Source organism: Leucoraja erinacea, chromosome 13, assembly GCF_028641065.1.
Source record: "Leucoraja erinacea ecotype New England chromosome 13, Leri_hhj_1, whole genome shotgun sequence".
In the NCBI taxonomy this organism is placed as follows: domain Eukaryota; kingdom Metazoa; phylum Chordata; class Chondrichthyes; order Rajiformes; family Rajidae; genus Leucoraja; species Leucoraja erinaceus.
In genome coordinates this window covers 459,919-465,918 of record NC_073389.1, presented here as the reverse complement: position 1 = coordinate 465,918, position 6,000 = coordinate 459,919, and positions in this window count along the sequence as shown.

Genomic DNA, 6,000 nt, shown 5'->3' with positions numbered 1-6,000 from the left:
GAGAAAGAGGGAAAGGAAGGATTGCTTGAAGTTAGAGAAATCAATATTCGTACCGCTGGGTTTGGTGTTTTGCATTAATATTATCCAGGAAATCTAGACGGCCTCATCACAGACCTTGACATCCTACGTAGATCAACTGCAACATAACAAGCTTTTTACCATAGCTTCAATTTAATTCTCTACTTTTGTAATCTGTGCTTCCATTTATAGGCAACAGTACAGTACAGGAAACAGGCCCTTCGACCCACACTATCTGTGCTGGACATTATGCTAAGACAACTCTTATTTGCTTTCATGTAATCCATATCTTTCCATTCCTAGTATCCCATATGCTTTTCTAATTCCATTCCCAGTTCAATCTCCCCCCCCCCCCCCCCCCCCCCTCACCTTAAACCAAGGGCAAAAGACTGTGCAAGTACCAGATCGATTGCTCTCATAATCTTGTACACCTCTATAAGATCACCCCTCAAACTTATGCATCCCAGCCTGCTCAACCTCTCCCTATAGCTCACGCCCTCGAGTCCTGGCAGCATCCCTGTAAATCTTCTCTGCACTTTCCAGCTGGACAACTTCTTTCCTATAAAATGGTGCGCAGAACTGAACACAAACTACTACTCTCATGATTTTGTACATCTCTAAGATTACCCCTCATTCTCCTGCGCTCCAAGGAAGAGTCCTAGCTTGCTATAGCTCAGAACCCCGAGTTGTGGCAACATCCTTTTAATCTACTCTGCACCCTTTCCAGGTTGACAACATCTTACCTGTAACATGGTGACCGGAACTGAACACAATACACTAAATGTGGCCTCACCAATGTCTTATATAACTGCAATATGACCTCCCAACCTCTATATTCAATACTTGATTTTCTTTTGCAACATAAACACACACACACACATTTGTCCCTTTCTCCTTTACCATAAACCAGGGCTTTTTTTTAGTCAACACTTCTCACTTTCTTTGATGAATACGGGTGATCTGAGAATGCAGGGTGACTTGGACAGGTTGGGGGAGTGGGCAGATGAAGTTTAATGCGGATAAATGTGACGTTATCCACTTTGGTAGCAAAAACAGGAAGACAGATTACTATCTAAATGGCATCAAGTTGGGAAAAGGGGAAGTACAATGGGATCTGGAGGTCCTTGTACATCAGTCTATGAAAGTAAGCATGCAGGTACAGCAGTGAAGAAAGCGAATGGCATGTTGGCCATTATAACAAGAGGAATCGAATATAGGAGCAAACAGGTCCTTCTGCAGTTGTACAGAGCCCTAGTGAGACCACACCTGGAGTATTGTGTGCAGTTTTGGTCCCCTAATTTGAGTAAGGACATTCTTGCTATTGAGGGAATGCAGCGTAGGTTTACAAGGTTAATTCCCGGGATGGCGGGACTGTCATATGCTGAGAGAATGGATCAGCTGGGCTTGTACACTCTGGAGTTTAGAAGGATGAGAGGGCACCTCATTGAAACATATAAGATTGTTAAGAACTTGGACACACTAGAGGCAGGAAACATGTTCCCGATGTTGGGGGAGTCCAGAACCAGGGGCCACAGTTTAAGAATAAGGAGTAAGCCATTTAGAACGGAGACGAGGAAACACTTTTTCTCACAGTGGTGAATCTGTGGAATTCTCTGCCTCAGAGAGCGATGGAGGCAGGTTCGCTGGATGCTTTCAAGAGCGAGCTAGATAGGGCTCTTAAAAATAGCGGAGTCAGGGGATATGGGGAAAAGGCAGGAACGGGGCACTGATTGGGGATGATCAGCCATGATCAGCCATGATGTGGAATCGGTATGGGTAGAGCTGCGAAACACTAAGGGGCAGAAAACGCTGGTGGGTGTTGTGTACAGGCCACCTAACAATAGTAGCGAAGTTGGAGATGGTATCAAACAGGAAATTAGAAATGCGTGCGACAAAGGCAAAACAGTTATAATGGGTGACTTCAATCTGCATATAGATTGGGTGAATCAAATTGGCAGGGGTGCTGAGGAAGAGGATTTCTTGGAATGTATGCGGGATAGTTATCTAAATCAACATGTAGAGGAACCAATGAGAGAGCAGGCTATTTTAGACTAGGTATTGAGTAATGAGGAAGGGTTAGTTAGCAATCTTGTTGTACGTGCCCCCTTGGGCAAGAGTGACCATAATATGGTTGAGTTCTTCATTAGGATGGAGAGTGACATTGTTAATTCAGAAACAATGGTTCTGAACTTAAAGAAAGGTAACTTTGAGGGTATGAGACGTGAATTGGCCAAGATTGACTGGCAATTAATTCTAAAAGGGTTGACGGTGGATATGCAATGGAAGACATTTAAAGACTGCATGGATGAACTACAAAAATTGTTCATCCCAGTTTGGCAAAAGAATAAATCAGGGAAGGTAGTACATCCGTGGATAACAAGGGAAATCAGGGATAGGATCAAAGCGAAGGATGATGCGTACAAATTAGCCAGAAAAAGCAGCATACCGGAGGACTGGGAGAAATTCAGAGACCAGCAGAGGAGGACAAAGGGCTTAATTAGGAAAGGAAAAATAGATTATGAAAGAAAACTGGCAGAGAACATAAAAACTGACAGCAAAAGTTTTTATAGATATGTGAAAAGAGATTAGTTAAAACAAATGTAGGTCCCTTGCAGTCAGAAACAGGTGAGTTGATCATGGGGAACAAGGATATGGCGGACCAATTGAATAACTACTTTGGTTCCGTCTTCACTAAGGAAGACATAAATAATTTGCTGGAAATAGCAGGGGACCGCGGGTCAAAGGAGTTGGAGGAATTGAGTGAAATCCAGGTTAGCCGGGAAGTGGTGTTGGGTAAATTGAATGGATTAAAGGCCGATAAATCCCCAGGGCCAGATAGGCTGCATCCCAGAGTACTTAAGGAAGTAGCTCCAGAAATAGTGGATGCACGAGTAATAATCTTTCAAAACTCTTTAGATTCTGGAGTAGTTCCTGAGGATTGGCGGGGAAGCAAACGTAACCCAACTTTTTAAGAAGGGAGGGAGAGAGGAAACGGGAAATTACAGACCAGTTAGTCTAACATCGGTAGTGGGGAAACTGCTAGAGTCAGTTATTAAAGATGGGATAGCAGCACATTTGGAAAGTGGTGAAATCATTGGACAAAGTCAGCATGGATTTACGAAAGGTAAATCATGTCTGACGAATCTTATAGAATTTTTCGAGGATGTAACTAGTAGCGTGGATAGGGGAGAACCAGTGGATGTGGTGTATCTGGACTTCCAGAAGGCTTTCGACAAGGTCCCACATAAGAGATTAGTATACAAACCTAAAGCACACGGCATTGGGGGTTCAGTATTGATGTGGAAAGAGAACTGGCTGGCAAACAGGAAGCAAAGAGTAGGAGTAAACGGGTCCTTTTCACAATGGCAGGCAGTGACTAGTGGGGTACCGCAAGGCTCAGTGCTGGGACCCCAGCTATTTACAATATATATTAATGATCTGGATGAGGCAATTGAAGGCAATATCTCCAAGTTTGCGGATGCCACTAAGCTGGGGGGCAGTGTTAGCTGTGAGGAGGATGCTAGGAGACTGCAAGGTGACTTGGATAGGCTGGGTGAGTGGGCAAATGTTTGGCAGATGCAGTATAATGTGGATAAATGTGAGGTTATCCATATTGGTGGTAAAAACTGGAAAGCAGACTATCATCTAAATGGTGGCCGACTAGGAAAAGGGGAGATGCAGCGAGACCTGGGTGTCATGGTACACCAGTCATTGAAAGTAGGCATGCAGGTGCAGCAGGCAGTGAAAAAACCGAATGGTATAACCATATAACAATTACAGCACGGAAACAGGCCATCTCGGCCCTACAAGTCCATGCCGAACAAATTTTTTTCCCCTTAGTCCCACCTGCCTGCACTCGTACCATAACCCTCCATTCCCTTCTCATCCATATGCCTATCCAATTTATTTTTAAATGATACCAATGAACCTGCCTCCACCACTTCCACTGGGAGCTCATTCCACACCGCCACCACTCTGAGTAAAGAAGTTCCCCCTCATATTACCCCTAAACTTCTGTCCCTTAATTCTGAAGTCATGTCCTCTTGTTTGAATCTTCCCTATTCTCAAAGGGAAAAGCTTGTCCACATCAACTCTGTCTATCCCTCTCATCATTTTAAAGACCTCTATCAGGTCCCCCCTTAACCTTCTGCGCTCCAGATAATAAAGACCTAACTTATTCAACCTATCTCTGTAACTTAGTTGTTGAAACCCAGGCAACATTCTAGTAAATCTCCTCTGTACTCTCTCTATTTTGTTGACATCCTTCCTATAATTTGGCGACCAAAATTGTACACCATACTCCAGATTGGGTCTCACCAATGCCTTGTACAATTTTAACATTACATCCCAGCTTCTATACTCAATGCTCTGATTTATAAAGGCTAGCATACCAAAAGTTTTCTTTACCACCCTATCTATATGAGATTCCACCTTCAAGGAACTATGCACGGTTATTCCCAGATCCCTCTGTTCAACTGTATTCTTCAATTCCCTACCATTTACCATGTACGTCCTATTTTGATTTGTCCTGCCAAGGTGTAGCACCTCACATTTATCAGCATTAAACTCCATCTGCCATCTTTCAGCCCATTTTTCCAAATGGCCTAAATCACTCTGTAGACTTTGGAAATCCTCTTCATTATCCACAACACCCCCTATCTTGGTATCATCTGCATACTTACTAATCCAATTTACCACACCTTCATCAGATCATTGATGTACATGACAAACAACAAAGGACCCAACACAGATCCCTGAGGCACCCCACTAGTCACCTGCCTCCAACCCGGTATGTTTGCTTTCATAGCAAAAGGATTTGAGTATAGGAGCAGGGCGGTTCTCCTGAGTTGTATAGGGTCTTGGTGAGACCACACCTGGAATATTGCGTACAGTTTTGTTCTCCAAATCTGAGGAAGGACATTATTGCCATAGAGGGAGTGCAGAGAAGGTTCACCAGACTGATTCCTGGGATGTCAGGACTGTCTTATGAAGAAAGACTGGATAGACTTTGTTTATACTCTCTAGAATTTAGGAGATTGAGAGGGGATCTTATAGAAACTTACAAAATTGTTAAGGGATTGGACAGGCTAGATGCAGGAAGATTGCTCCCGATGTTGGGGAAGTCCAGGACAAGGGGTCACAGCTTAAGGATAAGGGGGAAATCCTTTAAAACCGAGATGAGAAGAACTTTTTTCACACAGAGTGGTGAATCTCTGGAACTCTCTGCCGCAGAGGGTAGTTGAGGCCAGTTCATTGGCTATATTTAAGAGGGAGTTAGATGTGGCCCTTGTGGCTAAGGGGATCAGAGGGTATGGAGAGAAGGCAGGTACGGGATACTGAGTTGGATGATCAGCCATGATCATATTGAATGGCGGTGCAGGCTCGAAGGGCCGAATGGCCTACTCCTGCACCTAATTTCTATGTTTCTATGATCACATTGAATGGTGGTGCAGTCTCGAAGGGCCAGATGGCCTACTCCTGCACCTATTGTCTATTGTTATGGGGACAAAGCAGGACAATGGGGTTGAGAGGGAAAGATGGACCAGTCATGATTGAATGACGGAGTAGACCAGATGGGCCAAATGGCTTCATTCTGCTCTTATAACATATGAACTTTTCTTAAGATAGACACAAAAAGCTGGAGTAACTCAGTGGGACAGGCAGCATCTCTGGAGAGCAGGAATAGGTGACGTTTCGGGTTGAGACCCTTCTTTGCCATTTCCATTGTTCTTTTGCAGTAGATTACTTTCCTCCCCATTGCTTACCAAATGGTGGTTTCCTTATGCACATTTTGATAAGTGTGTCCAGAGTAAAGCTTTGAAATAACAAATGTGGGCTGCATATAACATGGTTATGCTCAAACAATAATCCCTGGGGAACGGTCTTTTATGCTAAACTCTCATCTGAAAAAACATTTGTATTGAACTTAATCCAAATGATTTGTTTGTCACATTTGTTTATAATCTTTTGTTAATTTGGTTT